Below are 20,573 nucleotides of genomic sequence, written 5' to 3'. Positions count from 1 at the left end.
AGAGAGCAGGTGGGGTAGTCTCAGTGGTGAGTGCGTGGTTGGGTAATTCAGAACTAAAAACATTTGGGATGAGTTCATAGGAATGACTGTTGAAAGGTGGACCAATTGTGTAGGTATTACTGGGACTAATGAAACCCCTTAGTATTAGCAATGGCATTTGTGCTCACATGTGACCCCGCATGGTCTTGCTCTGGCTCTGGAGATGGCTGGGGATGGTGGTCACGGAAGTGGAAGGACATTTGGCTGTATGTGCACTGCAGCTCGTTCAGACCAATGCCTCTCTCCTCATTTCCAGAGCGCTGAAAGTTTCTCCTGCAATGGTCTTAAAAGAAAAGAACAACAAAAAAGTATTTCTCATTAGGAAGGCTTGCAGGCACCTTTGCTTGGCTCCAGAGCATGGGAAGGGGGGTGGGCAGCCCTGCACTCCGCTTGCTTTCTGTCTGGGAAGAATTTCTCGTTGTTAATGATTAATTCAAACATTTCTTGTCATGAGTACAGTGTGCACAGAGTGATAAATCTGTGGTGGGTTAGAGGTTGAGGTTGCTCAGTGCTGACAATTAGTTTGAGCCACAGGCTTTGCTTTCATTGGCATTTTCACAGCATTAACCCAGACCTTGTCAATTAAAATCCAGACACATTTTGATGAGGGACATCTTCTTCTAATGATAATTGTAATAATATCACTTTTATTCATTTAAGAGCTGTCAGGCAGGCCATGTTTCCTGGAAAATAAGTGCCCAAGTTTCTCAATGCCTAAATAACTAGGAAGTATCTTTCAGTTTTGAGCTGACGTTTCATCAGAAATAACAAAAAGCAAATGAGGCTATAGCTGTTTGTCTTTGAACACTTACGAACTTCAATCAAGGTAATTTGACTTTATCTGCTAAAATAAGCAGATTTATTAGCCTTCATTTTGGAGGCTAATAAACAGCAGATAATTGCTTAAAGTTGACGATAAGGTTTATATTATTTATTACTGGCTTTTCTAGCTATGCTAGAAAATGCTACAGGCTTGGGGCAGAGTGGCTGGAAAACTGTGCAGTGGAAAAGAACCTGGGGGTGTTGGTTGACATTTGGGTGAACACGAGGCACAAGTGTGCCCAGGTGGTCAGGAAGGCCAATAGCATCCTAGCTTGCATCAGAAATTGTGCTGCCTGCAGGAGCAGAAGGTGTTGATCCATGTGTACTCAGCTCTGGTGAGGCTGCACTTCAAGTACTGTGTTCAGTTTGGGCCTCTCACTACAAGAAAGACATTGAGGCCCTGGAGCATGTCCTGAGAAGGGCAATGAAACTGTGAGGGGTCTGGAGCACAGGTCTGATGAGGAGTGAATGAAGGAGCTGGGGTTGTTCAGCCTGGAAAAAAGGGAGCTCATGGGAGATCTCTGTTGGCCTCTACAGCTCTCTGAAACGAGGTTGTGGTGAGGAGGGGGTCGGCCTCATAACTAGCAGTAGGACAAGAGGGAATGGCCTCAAGTTACGTCAGGGAAGGTTTGGGTTGGATGTTAGGAAAAAATTCTCTGAAAGAGTGGTCAGGTGCTGGAACGGGCTGCCCAGGGAGGTGGTCGAGTCACTGTCCCTGGAGGTGTTCAAGAAACATTTATATGTGATACTAAGGGACATGGTTTAGTGGGCAACACTGATGGTAGGTGAACGGTTGGACTAGGTGATCTCAGAGGTCTTTTCCAACTTTGTTGATTCTATGATTCTGTTTGACAGCACAGCTTCAGAGCACATCCTAGGCACTGATCTGTTTATGTACCTCACTTGTTCATTAGGTGGAGAAGTAAACTTGGATATGGGTTGACTAAGGAACTTGTCTGAGTTGTACAAATCTGCAGGTAGAATCAAATTGCAAAATCCTGTGTCTGTTCTAGTACATTAACTGCAGTGGTTTGAGTATTAAATAATTGGAATGGGAGTAATGTATCTGATATCAATTGAAAATCAGGTGTACTTTTATTTTAGCATGACATGAAAAATTTATGTTTCGTTTTGCATGTAAAGATGTTTCATAAGTGAAGTCCCTTGCGAAGGGCTAGGGTAGGGAAGCAAAAAGCTAGTATCTACTGAGGCTGTGTCTAGATCTTGTAACGTGCCAGATTTGGTCTATGTTGGTCCATATGAGCGGAAAGTGCTGCAAATCTTTGTTTAAATGTTCCCTTATTTCTCTGCTATGACGATGATTGCTGGCCCTCAACAAGGTCACATATATTTATTTCCTTTATTTACTATCTCACTCCTTTAGAATCTCAGTTCCTCAAGTAGTCAGCACTTGTGTATTTAAAAATTTCATCAGTGTTATAAACGGGCTTCTTTTCTGGTCCTTCTCTGAAGGGTGTAGGGGGAACTCTGATTAATTAAAAGCACCTCTAGGTAATGCCATAATATAAATAACAATAAGCCTGCCTTATTTCTGTAGCAACTGGAGTAATGCCACCAGTTGTTAATAGTTCAACATTCAGGTCATAGCATGGACTCTGAGTAGGAAATGCAGAAATATTGCATTAAAAACAGTTGAGGAAGAACAACTGAGAAGATAATTGCACTCATGCTGTTCTGACAGTATTCTGGAAGCTCATGGCTGTGTTTTTAGTGAATAGAAATGCTTCCCCACCTCCGTTTTGATAAGGCTCTGGTTGGTTTTGGTGTGGTTTTTTTGTTTTCTTCTTTTAGCTTTCCGGTATGGGTCGGCAAGCCTATATACTGCATTCTGGTGCATATAGAAGTTGCACGGACAAAAAGCACAGCTTGAAGGCTGTAAATATGTCATCGCTTACTTCTAGCGAGCCTTTAGCAACCAGGCTGTATGTTTATGTCTGTCATCACTCTCATTCTTTTAAGAGTGCATTTATTAGTACTGGGGGTGATCAATAAAACCTGACCTACCTTTGCAAGTTAAATAGGCCTGATTTAAATTATCAGGCTTAAACAGATTCAGATTTGGTAGCGGTGATTTAAGAGCAAGCAAGGTCCATTTGTATGCTATTTTTTCACTTCTGAAGTTTGAATTGTATTGGAAAATCTGTCACATTGCATGCTTGAGAGTAGAAGTTGCAGCCACCATTTATTGAGCCTGCCATTACCTAGGAACTGGCTTCTTGCCTTGCAATTCACTATATCTTACTGAAAATCTACTACAATTAACAGATGTGGAACACACCTACCTCTACTGAGTGAAGTTTCCATGAACATTGACTCAAAGCAGTATTTTCTTTCAGTTGGTCTATGGGAGGTGTCAAGGGAAAGATGAATTAAAAAAAAATTAATCCAAAGACTTTGACAGCTGTACCTGTCCAGATATCTTCTGAGCTAGTTTTTATGACTGTTGTATGCCGTGTGGTTGCATTCTGGGGATTCTGGTTGAGATTGGGCGTTGCACATGCATTTACTTGAGTGTGTGTCACAGGCTCACAAGATGATTCTGTGCAAGTAACTCTGGGCGGTTCAGATATAGAGCAGGGGATGTGTAGACTGAATAGAAACCAACAGGAGGTACTGTTGCTCAAACATTGATGGATGCCTCTAATATTTGATGTGGTTTTTTGTGCGCTGTAATTTTGGCTTTAGACGTGTACATACGTCAACTGTTGGAGCAGTTCTTAAAAAATATATTATTAATTAACCATGTCTTTCTGAAACTGCTTTACCTATCTCTATGACCAGTTTGAACCTTACGATGCTCGAGGCTGGAGAACGAGGTCACACGTACATGACAGTCCTTGGCCCAAGCAGTTTTCATGCTAAAAGATGGAGTGCAGTGGGTGAGTGGGACACGTATGCCAGGAAGCATGGGGATGGCAGATGGAGCACAGCGGCAGTGATGAAGGATGCTCTGAGCTGAGTGTGCTGTGGGGCACCGATGATCAAAACTCCTCTTTGTTGCAGTGCCTGTACGAGGCTCACAGCAGTCAGGGATTTGGTTTGCTCAGTCTAGCTCCTGCCTTGTTTAACTACTATTTCTGGATTATTTCTGTCTATATCCATCTGCTGCCTCTTTTCTGTGGGAGCTGGAAATTCCTTAGGGTTCAGACAGCTTTTTATTTTTGTGTTTGTGCAGTACCTAATTCAGTGGAGTCCTGGCCCAGGGTTAATACAAGTAGCTGTTAGCTGTAGCGTTTATACATGAAAATAAGACAATTATTTCCATGTTCTGATTATTTGCATTCCAGTATTCACTAAATCTTTGAAACTGAGAAGTTGTTTAATAAACAATGCACGATTAGAATGATTATAATAATGCGCTTTACCACAAATAGCTTCATGCCGGAAATGCAGTTTTTGTTGTATGTGGTTGTTTATATATGCATCTGTAGTTGTCTGGTAAATAGATTTTATCCTACAGCCTGCTAGCTGTTGCTTTCCTAGGTGCTTATTCATATTTAATATACCTCACCCATACATTTGCATACATAAATATACACTTGTTTTTAACACCTGTTGGCATCCTTTAATTATATATTGACCCAGAGGCCGCTGGCTCTGAGGTTTGGGCAGCCACAGCTGTATGTTACGTATTGTTCTTCTTTCCCAAGTCCTGAGCCTGTTCTCACCGACCTGCCAGCTGAAATTTACCCTTCTGGCGCAAAGCCACAGCTAAGTGCCTTTCAGCGAGTTCTCAGCTATAATCCTGAGCTGATTTCTGGGATGCAATTCACTGCTATGGTTATCATATCAAAAGGGAGTGATTTACATTTCCTGCACGTCTCGGTGTTGCCAGCCTCAGAATGCTGCAGAGGGAAAGTTAACACAATTTGATAAAATAACGAAAACGAGCCTGTTTACAGTGTTGCATCTTACGCTGTGGAGGAATTTGATGGAGACACAAAGTTGGCACTAAATACAAAATTAGGCTGTGTGCAGAGATTAATTTTGGTGTTTTTTAGCTCCAGGGAGAAAATAGGAAGACTGTACTTAACAGCTGAATGTGCGGAGAGCTGTGTGCTCGTCTTTGTGCGCCTTTTCTCTTTATCTTGCTTTCTTATTGTGTTGCCCCTTCAGCCTCTCTCTTCTCTGCGTTCTCATCCAGAATAGTGTTTGCATAATGTTATCTTTGTTTTGATCTGACACCCTCAGCCCTCTGCAGTTTCCTCTCTGAAATGGCAACAAACGCTCACGCCAGCATCATTTGTACAAAGTGAAACTCTTTATGTTGAGATATTTTAAGCACGTCCATACTGGAAATGCCATAAGAATGGCAGGGCTGCAGTGTTTGCTGCTGATTCCTATTCGGCTGCTCGTATTTGTATGCAGAAGCAGACTCGGCACAGGCCTTGCATTCATTTCCTGTATACCAATTACTTATCAGTAATATGCGAACCCAGTCAAGGAATTGGAGGGAAGTTGTAGTGCTGCATGTGGCCATACCTCACCTGTCTAAAGATTCACAAAGCTTGGACAGGAGTGGGAAGGCCCCATTTCAGAGATTTTGTGGCTTAGACTGCACACATTTGAATTGAGAGGCAGAGGATTTAGCTGCTGTAGGTGACTGAGCTGGTGGCGTCCCTCATCTCGGAGACACATTCCTGCAGCCTTGTCTAACTTCTGTTTTATTTCTTATTTTTACAGTCACATCTCTTGGACGTAACTGATGACTTTAAACTGAAGGAGGGTAGATTTGGATTAGATGTTAGGAGGGAATTCTTTACTCAGAAGTTGCTGAGGCCCTGGCACTGCTGCCTGGAGAAGCTGTGGGTGCCCCATCCCTGGAAGCATTCAACACTGCTCCTCTACAGGGTTTCCTATAGTACCAGGTCAGGTTGGTTTGGGATATAAGTGAGCTACCAAAATTTACTATGGGGCTATCTTGGACCAGGCGTTCTTTCTCTACCATTCAGTATATCTTTTTTTCCCTGCATCTCTGCAGAGAAATCTCTCTTCTTTTTTTGTCTACATTTTACCCAGTTTTAAAAGGTGTGAAGCTTTTCTTCATTCCCTCTTAACTTCAGCAGGTCCTTTAAAAGTAGATCATAGAAGTTGGCTGCATGTGGAAAATACCACTGTGTCACCTTGATTAGTTTGTGTGCCCGACCTTCTCTTCCTCCCCACTTTGACTGCTGCTACTTGTCATCTTTGATTTCATCATTTTCTTTTCTGCTTTTCCCTTTTTCCTTTACTGTCTATGAAGATTTGCGCTGCCTGATACCTGAACTGTTTGAATCTTAATGCAAGTGCCTTGGGAAGAGATTACGCTTACCCTTCAAATTGATACGTCTCTCTTAATGTATGATATCCAAAGAGAAGATCATTTCTAATTCTGGATCCTGGAAATTAAAACCAACATGCTTACATGTTGCTTTCTCCAGACCCAATATAAACTTCATTAGAAGTAAAACCACAGTTTCAGTACTCTTATCTTGTCTGGAATACAACTAGCAATTGCACTTCTCTGCGTGAAAAGGGATGCTCTGCATCTTTCTTTCCATCTCTCTCACTTTTTCTTATTCATTTTTTTTAGAACTGATTTCCTTAGGGAGTTGTTAATGTTCAAGGCTTTTTTCCCTGACATTTTGGACGAACAATGATGTGACAACACAAGTGCGTCTATTACTCTTCTGCTGGAAGCTGACTAAAGCAAAGGGCTTGATGGATAATGGTCACATTTTGTAGCAGCACCTGATAGATGTGTGAGAAGAATATCTGAGTGACCTGCATATCAAACCAAACTATGTCATGCATTAAGTCTGAGTGCAGAACTAGGGAAGAAGAATGAACAGGTAGTCTCACATATGAATTCCTTGTTTTCTCCCCCTTCTCTCTGTTGTTGTAAATCTGGTGCTATGCATTGTAGCAGTGGAGGTGGTGGTATGGAAATCTCTTTTCTCCATCTTGGGAGGGGAAGGCAAAGGGCAGCAGGTTCGCATCACACAGGGAGCTTTGAGAAAAGGAGGCTGTACAACTGAAAACAGAGCATCACTTCACCTTTGGCTCCTGAAGAAAACTGATTCTCCCATGCCTTGAGTAGTCAATTTACACCTGCGCAAATTGAATGTAAAGCAACACTGGCCGGAGTTTGTATTTGGTGCTGTTGTGAGTGCCTAGAGTCTTCAGGGAGAAGGGGAGAAGGATCTGGAAGCTGTCAGGAGCTGGATGGCCATCTGAGTGCCTTTCCCTGGTAGGTGAGGCATGTTGGCTGGGACACTGTGCATTCAGTGCTTTGCTGGGTGCTGCAGAACTTCTGCTGAAGCTGAGGCTGCTGTGCATTATATTCCCCAGTGAAGACTTGCTGGAGTTGATTTTGAACTCATGAGAGTGTGGGGAGTGAGGGGGATCGCAGTGGGGAGGGGTGAGGTGCTCTTCCCTCCTTGTTCCCCAGCACATTGCTCAGGCACGATCTCCCCGACCCTGAGTTATGTCTCCTTCCATTTTCTCTCTGTGCAAGATCAAAGATTCAAATAGCTTTCCTGGAGCTGTGAAGGAGAAATATAAGAGTGCTTTTACCACAAGTGTAAGAAGGAAGGTAAGACCAGCTGCATTTCGCATGGAAGAGCAGGGCTCAGGGAGGTGACGGCAGTTCTGCGCTCAGCTCTGTCTTTCCCTTGCGCAGCACGGCAGTAGTCTGTGTCATGGTCCAGCTCCCCAGACCTTTGCTTTGCTGAACTGCTCTGGAATGTAACGAAAATACATATTTTTATGACTTATTATATGGGCTTTTAGGCTCAGGCAATAACTTAGCGGTGAGATTTCTGTGGCTTAGCGAAGTCCATTTCATTCTTGATGTTGTAACAATCTGAGCTACAGTCTCTGCACCGGGAGAAAACTGTGCTCCAAGCAGACCTTGAATGTTCAATTTCCACAGAGGATACACTCGTAAATGTTTGTGAACAAATGGGAAATTGCAGTGTACCAACAGAAGAAAATAACAGAATGGAAAAACAGAACCCAGGTTGAGTACTTGTTTCTGGAACAAATTTTCTGTGAATAATTCATCTGGCATATCTCCATGCTTTGGATTTTCCATCTTTCCAGCAGGGCTCCATCACCCTTACCTGGCGTTCTGGGAGGAAGAGTAATCTGCCAGGTATGAGGTAGTCAGGGGCTACACCAGTGACCCTGCACGTTCCTGTATTAGCTATGGATGTGCCGGAGAAATCAAAGTGCCCTCTGTCAGCACCATCTGCTGTCATACTTGTTTTTAAGTTTGTATAAAACGGTGATGTCTGCACAATTTCCTTTCCTCTGTCTAATAGAGATTATAACTAAAATAATGTTTACTTGAACCAAAGCAGGATGCTGTAGCAGTGACTAGCACGCAAGTCTGCACGCAGTTCCTTGCACGGTTTCAAACAACAACAGCAACAAAATCACAGGAATATTCGGTGAAGAAATGATGATATCCCTTGTGCCTTATTATAGAACATTTTCCAGAGAAACTGGTGGCTGCAGCGAGGAGGTTGATATACTTTTCCACTGTCACAGCATTCAAACCTAATTGCCCCCAGGTTTCTTGATTATCTCCAACACAGCTGTCACGTTGCCCCTTTGAAAAACTGAACTGACATCACATGCACAAACTTCAAAAGGTCTGTTTGCTGGAAACAGGTGAAATTATCATCAAGCAGTCTCTGGTGCATTAACCAAACTTGTTGGAATATTGCATTGAATTGGGCCCCTGTTGCTTCTGTATCACAAGATAAGAGATTATTCAGGTTTCCTGTCACACTTACGCATTACCACACTATGGCTCCCGCCAATATTTTCTGCTTGCTGCCTCCATACATAAGTGTTACTCAGCAGTTGCAGGTGGAACAGGGGCTCTGCTTTCCCAGGATGTAATCCTCTCTGTCACTGTAGGAAAGGTGTCAGCTGAGCCCTCCTATTGTGCCACCTGTAAAATGGAAGCAGTAATGCTTTCCTTTTCCTATTACCCGTGCTGAGTGCTTGATCCTGGAACAGTGTACTGCTGCTGTTCAAAATGGGCCTGTTTTTCAGGAAAAAGTAACGTAAGAATAGTGAAAATAGCTACCTCATTTTTTTTTGAACTTCTAACAGGTGTGAACTCTCTTCCTAAATAACTTAATATAGTTTTCCCTTTAATTGGAGGTATTTCTAACCCATCTTGTTCCTTAGAATAGCCCGGTGGATAAGGAGGATTTTCAAAATATGAATCATGCGGCTGCCTGTGGCCTTTGGTAGGAGTTCAGCAGCTGGTTTCCCTTTGTGGTTGTCTGGTTAATCTCCCATCGGCCTGATCTCCCAAGCAGACACATGCTGCACGCACCGACCCAGCGTGCTCCAGCACAGCACCAGCACAGTTTTACAACCCATCGAACCATGCTGGGCTGAGCAGGAGCATTAGGCTTGAGCTTTGGTAATGGTCCAGGGAAATAATGGCTTGATTTTAATTCTAGTTGTCACTCTGTGCTCTGGTGAGGGTTAAAAAGTGATTTTTACGATGGCCAAAATGGATGTGGAAAAGAACAAAACAAAGCGCTTAAATACCTGGGAAAAGCTTTAAAAGGTTGTGTGTTTGGTCAAATGCTTGCTGGGCTATCTTGCTTCTAGCACGTGGGAGGTATGACTGTCAAGAGGTGAGCATGATGTGGGGTTAGGGTTGGTTGCTGCAGGACTTTGGCCTCGTAGCCTGGATTGGGGGAACTGCTGACAGTAGAGGAGCACAGGGATTTCCTGGGGCTTGGAGCTGAGATGACTCCTCCAGCGGACCTACCCGCATGGCAACGAGGAGGTGGATGGAGGTTTTTGTCTTTTCCGGAGGAGGCTGAGACAGAATGAAAGAGTTAGCAACACCCAAAATGCACCGTGCAGGTGCATATGCAGCAGGGAGAAGGAAGGCACCGCTATGAGCATCAAGCGCAACAGGATGACAGCTGGAGGACACGCATTAGCGTGATGAGAATCCTGTAAATGCAAATGCTTGCAAGTGAGAATATATGGAAGTGTGTATGCGCTTGTAGCATCCTTGTTATCACATTACCTTGGATCTTTAGGGACAAAATAGCCACTCATGCATGGAGAGTAAACAGACACGCAGTATGTATGAATAATGTGCGGAAGAGGGACTTGTGAATACAATTTCCATCTTTATTTAAAAACCTGCTGCTTAGGCAAATTATTTTAATTCCAGTGACACTAACTAATCTGTCAGTAATTAGGATGGGAAATGGGAACATATTCTGCAGAAATGATCTTGGTATTTTACTAGCCCAATTGTGCTGCAGTCTTCTTGAAGCATAAGCTGTCACTTGCCCAGAGTTTTTGGAAGACTATGATTTAACTGATTAACAACAACAACAAAAAGTTAAGAAAAATCCCCTGGAGAACTCTGTATTGGGTTGAGAATGCCGTGGGCTAAGTTTAGAATAATATAATTAGTAATGCTTCCACTGCTTTCACTGTATCTCGTCTCCGTGTTGCTGATTATGTAAATAGTCAATAATTCCATCTTTTCTCAGTATCGGTGGCATCCTGAGAGCTCAGCACTCCTCAAGACGCAGTGAAGGCACATGGCATGGGATTTGCCAGAGATGCTTTTGTTCCTCCCTTTGGAGAACTCTTCTTTAGCAAAGCATAGACGCAATCTTCCTGGATTTAAAAGAGAATGTTTATCAGACAATTTTCAATAGTCTGAACTGTGGATGAACTTCTGCATGCTTGAGGTCAAGTCTTTGGTACATGAAACACATTGGAGAGACGCACTGTTTTGAGAAGAAGAAAAGCTATTTGAATACATTTTACATTTCTACTTTTAACAAATGCTGGCAGTGCTCTTAGCATTGGTTACGTGATTAAAAACAATACTTAAGGGATGACCCCACTCATTTCTCATCAAAATAGCACTGTTCTCCTTACTCTGCTTAGAACGACTTCAGGGAAGTGATTCGAATTGCACTCATGAAAAGATTGAGGAGCTGCCCCTTCGGTGTCTCCTCTGACATCCAGCACCAGGTGTGCCCCACGTAGCGCAAAATATCAGCCTTGAAGTATATATACTTTAAATGTAAGCATATATACCTATATATTTGCCAAAATAACAACGGAGTCTTAGGAGAAGTGGTTTAGAGGGAGAAGGCATGACTGTGAGACAAGGAGCGGAGTTCCCCATGCAGAGAGCACTAAAGGTTGTCCCTCTGATCTGCCAGCCCTGTAGCTGTGATTGCCTTTTTATTTTTTCCCCTTTAAATATACTCCTAACCATGCTGTAGGGATCAGCTTCTCTCTAGTAAAATGTGCTTCTCAATGTCAGGTTCAGTATTCTGCACAGAAACTGGTAATCAAAGGATTTTGTTCCTTGACTTTGCTCCCTATGGGGAGTAGATTAAGATCACCAGACATATGTCACTTGTAGCCCAAAACGGATTTAAATATCTGTTTTGGAGGAGTAAGGCAGATACAGTTGCTACTATGCATTGTGTGCCCCTACTGCAGCAGGTCATTGCCAATGAAAAATTCTCCCACTAACCTTTAAAAATGGTTTTTCTGTAATTCTAGTTCTGCTGAAGGGTAAAGCTGTATACAGTAATTGAATCAGTGGTGCATGCAGACTGAAATTTTGTAGTTTGAAATGATGGGGCTATAATGGATTCTCTCTGTTTTCCAGTCTCTCTTTATTCCCCCCCCCCCCAGTGTCTTCTTTCTCTTTGATTTTCCTTCTTTTCTTATTTCTTGGTGCTGGAACTGGTGTCTGAAAGGGTAGAGTTGTTTAGTGGGGAGTGCTGGAAGTGTCTTTAAGGCAAACCCGGTGTGTGCGAGTGATCCTCTGATCCTGCTGGCAGGAGAGATGGAGCAATGGGGTCCTGGGGCTGCACGAACCCCTGGGATGGCGGAGCCAAGCCAAAAGGGTTTCTTTTTCAGCCATCCAGAAGTACAGCATGTTCAGGCAGCAACACACCATCACCAGCGCGTAAAGAGAAGCCGTAAGTCTGCCTGCACATAAATCACACGCAAGCATATGGCCGTGCTGGCGGTGAGCACTGCAAATCAGCACGGCCCAGTGCGGGCGGCGGATTCATGGGTGGTTGTGCCTTCAGCAAGGACAAATTCTCCTGCTTGGAAACCAGGAGTGGGAAGGTGCACAGCTGCTTCTTCCTGCTCAGATTTCAAAACCATTTTTTTTTTAAATGCCGGCTGTAATGTAGATGTTGTTCAGTCTCTCGTTTTAAGATGCGTTCGCTCCTGGTAAGATGCCCAATTACAACATCTCTCTCAGCAGCCCAAACTGCTTGATGGTTTTAGCTTTAATTTGGGGATGTTTGCTGGTGTATACGAGATGAACCTGTAGCAGATGTTGGCTCAGTTGGGCTTCCCTTAGCCTAGGGTACGGGAATGTGTCCTAAATTTTTTCAGCTTTAGCATGAATTATTTCGAATGAGCTATTCCCCTTGGTAGGATATAGGAAAAATGCGCCATTGAACAATGTTGTTGTTTCCTTTTTATTTTGAATATTCTCAAATACTTATCCAAAGTTGCAAGCCAAAAGCTCACCTTTACAGTGTCGTACCAAACCTAGGCTGAACGGTTTCCAGGTAGCCCAGCTTTAAATCCCGATTTGTTCAGCAACCGATAAAACAGTGGAAGCTGCTTTCCGAAGGCCAGACCAATTGTGGATGCTGGCACAAGAAACTGAGTTTCATCAGGGTTTGTCTGGGAGAAATAAGATCATTGGCATGGACGACATAGTGCCCTCAAACTGAGCACAGCCTCGTGAGAAGGCTCTGCCCAGGAGACTGCTTTTAGCAGAACCATGACCAGAGCGTGTGGCTTAGGATTGAGAACAAAGCAACAGGTTTCTGTTAAACTTTTTATCTTTTTAGGAAAGAAAAGTATGCGTTACTTTGTAGGAAAAAGGGGATGGTAGTGGGAATAGGGAGTGTTAGGCCAGAAAAATCTAGTGCTGTGATCAGATGTTCTTAGTACAGCAAATAACCCAGAAAACTCCTTAATACTGACTGCTCATGTGGAAGAAGACAGAAAACAATAGCAACTGTTTGTTCCCTACTGGTACCCGCTGAATTGCATCTCTTGTGTCATTTTGGCTTCTCGAAACCTTCACACCTCTCTGAAATCTTTCATCTCCGTGCTCTATGTCCTCCGTCAGTCCTTCTCACCATCAGTCCTATGTCCACAGTGCTACGTTGCACCAGCCTTTCCAGGGTTGTCCTTTGCTGACACCAGTAATAAATGCCAGTGTGTTGACCAGGAAGCCTTACTCAGGTCCTGAATTCACTTCACTTGTGAAAGGCAAAGAGATCTCTGATTCCAGCGAGGTGTAGGGGTGGAACTTTTAGATCCAGATGAGTGGCTCATTTCATTAGTGAATATCTTTTATCTAAAAATAAATAAATAAGTCATTCCTCCTTTTGGTATTTCTGCCTCATATGCCTATGCCACAGCCTTTTTTCCTTGTAATTAATCAACCCGTATCTCTCATGCAGCTCCGCTTGTCAGCAGGGATTAAAGCCTGACAGTATTTAATCATCTTGTATTTCATAGAAGACTAACAATCTCCCTTTGCCTTCTCTTCCCTCCTTCCTCTTTTATTTCCCTGTCTTTTCTGTGTATGTAGCAGAGCATCTGCTCTGACTGTCTGAAGTTTTTATACGGGGAATGACAGGTATAAAATTCTTTTCTTGGCTCTTTCCTTCAGTGACCCATGTAATTCCCTCATGAGTTCATTTACTGTGACATTTTGGCTGTACTGTGACCTACCCTGTTAGCACAGACGTTCACCAAAAGCTGAGGCTGTAGGAGAATGTATTGAATCATGTTTTACCATTATTTTTTTTTCTTTTAGCAAATACCCTAACAGTGGGGTTCAAGTGGATTAAATAACTAGACTAATTAGGGTATTTCATGTTCTGGGGTCTATTTAGCAGTTTAAATATTTCTCAACATATGTGATGGTCCTGGACACAAGGAGTGGGATTAACCTTATTAATTTAGACATCTCCTGGAAGTACAGATCTCAATGTTTGACCTCGTCAAAGAGATCACCATCACAATCAAGGGGTAGAAACAGATCCTTTCTTTAGGCACAATGCTTCTATTTCAAGGCATGCATCTAAATGGATCGGATGACTCATGCTAGAAAGGCTTCTTTGTCTCCATTGACTGTCAAGGATATTTAAGTCACTTGTCCAAGTAGTGACACTTCCATTACAGATGTAAAGTGAGATGAATCCTGCACGATGTCTCAAGTCCTCATTGCTGCAACAGTGCTGCAGTGGTCACATCCTTCTGGGCATGGAATAGCTCCCAGGAACACCCAGCTGAGCACTGCAGAACCTGAGTGAGGGTGGTTCTCTGCCCCAGACAGGGAACACGCTTGCTTCTCCTTACAGTGCCATTTTCACAGTGAGTGTGGTTTGCTAACTATTCAAACTTAAGTCAAAGCAATCACTATCTTAATTTAATTAGACACCCTTATTAACCCTAGATGATGGCAGATATTATAAGGCCCATAGATCGAAGAGATTGAATGTATTCCATTTCATTTGAATTTGTAGGTTAACTAGTGTTGACCCTGGCTAGCTCCTGTCTGGGAGATTGCTAAGAAATCCCAGATACCATCGATGCCAGCTGTGTTCTGCTTGTCTGTCTACCAAACATAGCACTGAAATGCATTTGCTCCTTTCTGCTTTGCCGTCATTACAGTATGGATGGAGGAGAGTGGGAAGCAAAGGAAGAAGAGAACAGACTAAAAAAAATATGGGATAAAAAATCCAAATTATTTTAATGTTCTAGTAAGTGGTTTCTTCCTGCAGAAGAAAGTCCTATTTATAATGGTGCTGCAGTGCTGAGAGAAGGTGTAGGAGGTAACAGTGCAAAAAACTTCGGCACGTGCTGTTGAACCCCAGAATTACATATTTTTTTAATTCAGTTCAGGTGACTTCACTAATTCTTGCTATAGAAGGCAGCGTGTTGTCTTTGGCCTCTTATAAAAACATAAATGTAGTCAAATGGTTCATCCATTTCCATAGTGGAAGTTTAAAGAAAATAAATAAACGAAATAAACCCACAAACATTGTGGAAAAGTAGTTGTTGTCCTTGGCTGACTGTACGTAGTACCACGATGATGAAAAGAACAAGCAAATCAAAACTTTTTGATCAGTCCTTCTTTTTCACCCCACAGCTGAACGGAATGCGTTTCTGTTTGAAAGGAAATAGCAAAACCAGCAGGTTAAGGTGAAATCTAGCCAGGGAACCAACATGAAGTGAAAAGCTGATGCTTTTTTTAAGGAAAGGATTTTTTATGTTTAATCATCGGTTTATAAAATAAATAGCACAAGCAGTGCTTGCCAAGAGGAAAAAAGAAAAGCTCGAAAGATGTAAAATAAAAATTAGGACATGATAAATGCAGGCTTCTCTTAATTAACAAAATGAATTCTACGAGCAGAGTGATACAGAAAGGAAACATCCGTTACTGAGGAAGGGGCATTGAGGCAGAGGACATTAGTCACCTCAGTTGACAATTAAATGAGTTTCCAATCAGAACAGGGCAAAGAAGGGGAAAAATATGAGGGAAGAAAAAGAGGCAAGAAGAATTGGAGTAATGCGGAGCAGGCTTTTGCAAGTCTGTTGGTTGATTTAGGCTTTTCTGTCCTTCTTAGCATATAAACATCCCTGAGATGAAGCTTGTTCTGCTCTCGTTGCTGGGAGCAGTGGTCTGGTGAAGCTGCTCAGTGCAGCGCCAGCTGGGGACCAGGCAGCAGGTGATTCAGCAGCCACAAGGTTGGATGTGCTTGTGCCCTGAGTGCTTCCCAAAGACCGGGGGATGAAGCAGGTGGAAGTTGAGCAGCTGATTTTCTCTGCTTTGAGCATGAGGCCATGTGCAAGTCCATGCTCTGCTGAGTGAAACTGCAAAGCTTCAAGAGCACAGTGGTCTCAGGTGGAGCTTCCATAGTGAGTTTGGTATAGTTCAGCTTCTGACCAAATATTCACGTTGGGAGAAAAAACAGCTCTGGTTTTGTGTTAATGCTCCTTTCCTGGGAATCCTACAGATGTTGTTTAGGAACAGCAGTTCAGTCCTGAGTTGAGTAGGATGGGAGATGCCAGCTGGGCTCACGCTTCAGCCACTCAGTCTAACCATTATCCTGGAAGAGAATTGGCTCATGGTGGGAAACCTGAAACGGGGACTGGGACAATGCAGTGAAACAGTGTCACAGACGTAACCACTGGTGCAGGTTGCGCAGAGGAATGGTGGATGCCCTGTCCCTGCAGACACCCAAGGTCAGGACGGAGGGGATCTGAGCACCTGATGGAGCTGTGGGTGTCCCTGTTCACTGCAGGGGAGTTGGACCAGGTGGCCTTTAAGGTTCCCTTCCTACTCAAACGATTCTGTGATTCTATTCGACGACATCACAGGCAGCACAGTGAGCTGCAGGTGGGAATGTGGACCCGGTGCTCCCCTCGTGTGTGCTCACCCTTCAGGTTGCCCACTCCTTGATAGGCACCAGCCCTTGGAAGTCCTTAGAGAGGCTGCAGGAAATCAGATAGGCAATCACTCCATCAGCCTGTTTCAGTTTCTAGAAACGTAGTCTACCTTGGAAGATTTTATTAAGGCAGAAACGAAAGGGAATTCATTCAAGATCAGTGTCAGTTATTTGAACATATTAGTTAGAATGAACTCGTTATGGTTCTTGTTTTCTGAGTGCTGTTGTTGTCCTCGTTTTTTTTTTTTTTCCTAACGATTTGTATGAATAAGCTGTTAATGATGCATTTGTTTATAAAACTGTTTCAACTGGTAAAGTTTGGCAGAAATTGAATGCTTTGCAGGATAAGTGGCTGTTCAGTCACAGGTCAAGTAGGGGTTTAAGCTCCGAAAGCTGAGTAATCTCGTATCAAACACATTGGCCATGGTTTTGACCTGGCTTTTAGCAGTTCTGTACCCATGATTAGCACTACAAAGGAGACAGGAAAGTGAAAATTGTTGTGGGTTCACAGAAAGCATTTAAGTTGGTTAGGCTCAGCGCAGTTCAGTTTAAGCTGTTGGGGCTGCATTCTTACAAGCCTTACAAACTTTTCAAGACTGGAAGCCATGAATTTGCCCCTTGATTCAGGATTAATATGATTTTTACTTGTGAAATGCTGGAAAGTTTAAATTACTTAATGCTTAGTCCATTTTTTCTTTTATTCTGCTTATCATATTATGAAAGATAGCAAACTTAAAAGAACACCCCCTAAAAAACAGTTGCTTTAGGTGCGTAAAGCAGTAGGATGTGTTCAGTCCTGTAGTTGGCAAATGCATGTTATGGTTGCGTTGTATGGGGAGGTGACATGGAAGTCAGTACCACTCGTGTTTCTGTGGTCTGAGAGGTCAAGACCAAATGGCTACTTCGGCATCTCTTCTATGTCAATTAACTCTGGAAAAAAAAAAGATGAAATCTGTTTATGCGAATTACACTGGAACTAGTTTCTTCTCTGCAGTACGCACCATAGGTACAGATTTTATTCTGCCCTTTCAATCATGTTTATACCTCATTTATTTCAAATTAGCGAGGCTTAGTAGGAGTCCAGAAATTTGCATCTGCTCCAGCATCAGGGCCAACATAGGTGATAATGGAGCAAAAGTGCAACTACTACTTAGAATACAGATGGTATTGCTCTTCTTACAACCTTAAATGGCAGTACTGCCTCTTGGGATTGCCCTTAACTCCCCTTTACCATTAACTATGCCAACGATATGTCAAGACATGCAGTAAGGATGTGTTAATGTGGAAGCTGTTGATATCTGAGGCAGTGGGGAGAGCTGCTATGCATTGCTGTTGCTACCTGGAGCTGTTTTAGATTACACAAGCTAGTGATTTGCTTGCTGGCGATCTCTGTCATGCCACGAGCAGTCTGGAGAATGCATTAATTATACGTTCCCATGCATTTCTGATACAGATTAACATGCTAGTTTAATCTTTCCGTTTCATTTCGAAATTTGGTAGATGAAGTATCGCCCGCCTTCTTTGTATTAATGAAAAACCACACATAATCCCCATGTCCTAAGTACCTGTCCTGATTATCTACTGCATTCATAAGCTCTGCTCGCAAAATTATTTTGCCTAGTTAAAGTTTTATATTGTATTTCTTCTAATTGCCAGTGCTGCTATTTTAAAACCTGCCAGCCCATTGCTGGATGTTCTGCTGTAATCCTCTGTGCTGCTCCCTACCGAGTGCCAGGTTGCCTGTTTCACAAACCCATTACGTGTTTCTGTAGAGAAAGGACTGTTTGCTGGGGCCGGTCCGTGCTTCCATATGGCACACATTAATCACAATTTAGCTATGTAAACAAGAACTTGTATTTTATGCTGCATGCAGTGGCCCGCTTTAGGATGAATGAAAGGTTTCATTTTAGTCATATGAGCGCACCTGAGACTTGGAAAACAATGTAATGTGGTTCTCTGTTCTGTAGAGTACATCAGGTTGCTAATTAAAAGTCTGCTCTCACGGTTGATGATCGTTACTTTTTATAAAGCCCTGGAACGCTATTAAGCATGTTGGGAATGGTGGTTTGTGGTTTATTGTTTTTTAAATTGTTTCCTGCCTATTTTGTCTGTGATTTCTTTGCGTTGAAGAGTTAGTCTTCGCTTTTTTGGTTATGGTTTCCATAGAGTACATCTGCAAGCATTGTTTATTGTTGAAATGTTCTCAATTGTATGTTTTTTTGAACAGCTTGGATGTAATAGCTGTTTTATGTTTGAAATAAACAAGGGGAGAAAAAAAAGCGAAGGGCCATGAATCAACTAAAGGAAAATACATATGACTGAATTCCAGTGAGAAATAGCTAACAAAACTGAATGGTAACTTCCAATCCAGAAGCTTCAAGTCTCTCCTTTTGTCCTTACGTATGTTCCTGTTATTATTTTGCTTTGATTCACGCATACATCAGGGATTCTGTCGCGCATACCGAGCTAGGAACTATCAATAGAGTCCTTAAAATAAGACAGTAGAATCATAGCCTGTCTCAAACATTCAGCTGTCTTTTTTATTTTCGGCAATATCACAAATAGATAAGCTGGAGAAGATTGCTCGAGCATAAGTTATCCAGAGTCGAGGAAAGCAGAGTATTAATATAGATTAAAAGAGCATCTGGGGTTACAAAATCAAGGACTTTAATATTAGTATAGCAACAAGAAATTAGAAAAGGACAGAAATATTCAATTTCTAGAGAATTACCTGGTCATTAATGCTGGCAATTAGGAGGAGGCTTTCTGAGGGAACTGGCTACCTTATGGCTGCTTTTAGCGTTTCCTCCAGCGTCTCCTGTGTCCCACTGCACACATTGTTAGCTGAGATGGTAATGCCCTTGCTTTGGTCAAGCGTAACTGCAGCCTTCAGCATGCAGCCCGTGTTTGTTAAAGCACGTATCGGCCAAGCCCTTGGCTCTTAAGTCAGAGCAGAAATAGGTGAAGCTCAGTGCTGTCGTTCTGGATTAATAATGATGTGAAGTACAAGGTGCCCCCAGTGATTACTGATGCTGTTGGTGTAGAGGTAGCACCAGAAGGTCCACCCCTGGATGTGAGGCAGCAAGGAGAGTCCCAGCGCACCGCAGATGACAGAAGAGTGCAGTTGTGAGGAAGGGAGAATGCCGTAATATGAGGTACAATGATTTAATAGCTAATTGTAAATGAAGAACAACGTAAGAGTTCTACACGTATGAATACATACCAGATGAAGTGGCTGTCTGCACTGGTAACTTTTATACAATTTGCTGTACAAGCACATGAGAAACATTGTTTTGATCAATAGTTTTTATGGCAAAATCTATAAAACAAAGCAATCCTTTTATACAACTCAGGATAAGTAATTTAAACTACAAGTCCTGACACAACTTCTGCGAAGCCTGTCTGGAGGGTGATGCTCTAACATGCAAAGTGGAGTTGTTTCCCATTGACATTTAAATATAATCATAGGGGTAGATGGTTGAGAGCCCAAAATAAAATGAGAGCCACAAGCGACAGAGAAAGTTGCTGGCAGCAGAGCTGATGGGAAGGACCGTAGTGATTGCAAATGAGCCCCGTCCAGGAGGCAATGTGATTAGTGTTTTCTAAGAGCAAAATGCAGTGCAGAACTCAGATGAAGACTGGAGTAGGGAGAATCCCATAATTCCTCCGGTTTTATCTAATAAGAACTTTATCATTTTCAAATTTTTCTTCAGCCTTGTGCTGGGGGTGTTTGAGAGTTATTATGAGATTTGAAAGAATGCTGAGTTTTTGATCTTGTCACGACAGAAAGTGCTTTATAAATGTCAGAGTTGGCGTGTGGAAATCTGGGACGCCTCTCGGCCTCTCCGCTCATGATCTCTCTGCTAATGAGGCCACAGGAGAGCAGGAGCAGAGCCCCAGCCTCACACACCTTCCACGGCAGGAGGGAATGCCTCATGTTGAACGGCAAACAAATTGCCAGCCTTAAACTATATTCTTGTTTGCGCTCCTCTTGTGCTTGGGAATGTTTGTGCAGCAGAGGTTTTTGTAGCATAGTTGTAAGGTTAGACCTTTCTGACCTAATTCTTAGGGCGGGGGTGATGGGTTGGTGGCTTGTAGGGTTAAGGGCCGTGAGTTGAGACTATGACCCATCTGCTTCATCCAGACTTCATCAGCTGCAGCTGGGCAAGGGATCTGGAAGGGTCGTGT

At 42.8% G+C, this 20,573-nt stretch overlaps 1 protein-coding gene and 1 long non-coding RNA gene across 12 annotated transcripts in view; one reads left to right on the top strand and one right to left on the bottom strand.

The window, feature by feature from the left end:
- Positions 1-20,573, top strand: part of SGCD (sarcoglycan delta) — a 410,388-nt gene that overhangs the window by 214,067 nt on the left and 175,748 nt on the right. The window contains exon 1 of one of the 11 annotated variants that reach the window (XM_021410221.1): positions 19,405-19,540. The exons of the other annotated variants lie outside the window; for them this stretch is intronic. The gene's annotated coding sequence lies outside the window, so the exon portion shown is untranslated. Of the gene's footprint in view, positions 1-19,404; positions 19,541-20,573 lie in introns of those variants that run through there. 11 annotated transcript variants of the gene reach the window in all.
- LOC110405168 lies at positions 16,570-19,271 on the bottom strand. Its single transcript, XR_002442709.1, has 2 exons — positions 19,117-19,271; positions 16,570-17,315 (listed from the first exon to the last, which is right to left on the bottom strand). It is a non-coding gene; the product is annotated as an uncharacterized LOC110405168 (long non-coding RNA).

Source organism: Numida meleagris, chromosome 12 (genome assembly GCF_002078875.1).
Source record: "Numida meleagris isolate 19003 breed g44 Domestic line chromosome 12, NumMel1.0, whole genome shotgun sequence".
NCBI classification, from domain to species: Eukaryota; Metazoa; Chordata; class Aves; order Galliformes; family Numididae; genus Numida; species Numida meleagris.
Note: the sequence above shows the minus strand (reverse complement) of the source record. Positions and strands in the feature narration are given on the sequence as shown.